Source organism: Apis dorsata, unplaced genomic scaffold, assembly GCF_000469605.1.
Source record: "Apis dorsata unplaced genomic scaffold, Apis dorsata 1.3 scaffold_867, whole genome shotgun sequence".
Taxonomy (NCBI): domain Eukaryota; kingdom Metazoa; phylum Arthropoda; class Insecta; order Hymenoptera; family Apidae; genus Apis; species Apis dorsata.
The window spans coordinates 151,608-152,812 of NW_006263987.1; the positions used below are offsets into that span (position 1 = coordinate 151,608).

General features: G+C 35.5%; 1 protein-coding gene across 1 annotated transcript in view; it reads left to right on the top strand.

Annotated features, from left to right (window-relative positions):
- Positions 1-207, top strand: part of LOC102676797 (transcription factor collier) — a 124,871-nt gene extending 124,664 nt beyond the window's left edge. The window contains exon 15 of the transcript XR_004151543.1: positions 1-207. This exon is cut by the window's left edge and continues 2 nt beyond it. The gene's annotated coding sequence lies outside the window, so the exon portion shown is untranslated.
- The last annotated feature ends 998 nt before the right edge of the window (positions 208-1,205 follow it).

The following is a 1,205-nucleotide window of genomic DNA, read 5'->3' on the forward strand; positions in this document are numbered from 1 at the left end:
CGCTTCAGTTTGCGAGAGTACAGTGCAAAAAAAAAAAAAGAAAAAAGAAAAAAGTAATAATAAAAAAAAAAAGATCGATAACGTATCATCATTATCACGATGATCGAATAAGTTAAGGAATGATACATATCGAAGCACATAGGAGAGTTTTCTTCATCCATTGACATAGTCGTTCGGTTCGTTTATAGATATGTGTAACTTTTGGAAGAAAAAAGAAACGATCGATTATTCGCCCCCGAAAAATTACTACGTGATAAGTATATGTAACTTTAATAAAATATTTCTACATCTTTCAATCGTTCGATCCTTTAAAATTATTTTATCTCAAAAAGAAATTCGTTGAAAAAAGAAAAAAAAAAAAAAAGAATAACCGAACGACTATTCACTTTTCGTGTCTCCGATATTGCTATTTTTAATCTAGCTATCTCGATACGAAAAGATCGTTTTTATCGATAGAATCGAGTACCTCGTTTGCCCTGCGTCTCCTCTCGTATACGAAAATCATTAAGTGATTATATCTTGCGACAAAGTATTTTCAAGGTGTTTTTTCTTCGTACTGTTTCGTAGTACGGCGTTCGGCGACGACGATGCGCCCGGTTGTTGAAGAGGCAATAGTATACGCGGGCGGGGACGTTGACAGGGTGCCGCGCAATTTTATATCAAAGCAAGCAAAGAGGCTATATAATAAAGGGGATATAGGGCGAAATGACACCACTAGACGGACATATCGCTTATCAGTGAATAACAGACATCATAGTTTTAGAAAGCATTTTCAAAGTTTGAAATTTTATCTTCCTAAACCCGTACGTTTTAAGAGACTAACCAATATCGGCTAGGTAGCGTAAATAACTCGTCTAACTCGTAATTTGTAAATTTCCTTGTAAATATTGTTGCGATGTACAAAAAGATAAATACTATTTCCAGGAATCCAACGAAACGATATTAACGTGATTGTAGGGCGAAAATTAATTATACATAGATGTAAATAAATACGTAGATCGTCATAGCTTGACTCGTATGATTACGTTACGCTGGCGATCCAATCTTTTAACGTGCTAATCGACCACCGCGCGATAATATAGTATACATACCGCTGTTTTTTCATCGATATATTTCTACTAATCGGTCAAAACTTATTTCTTCCGACGTACGTACGTTTATAGCGATTCGTGTTCTTCAGAGAGAGAGAGAGAGAGAGAGAGAGA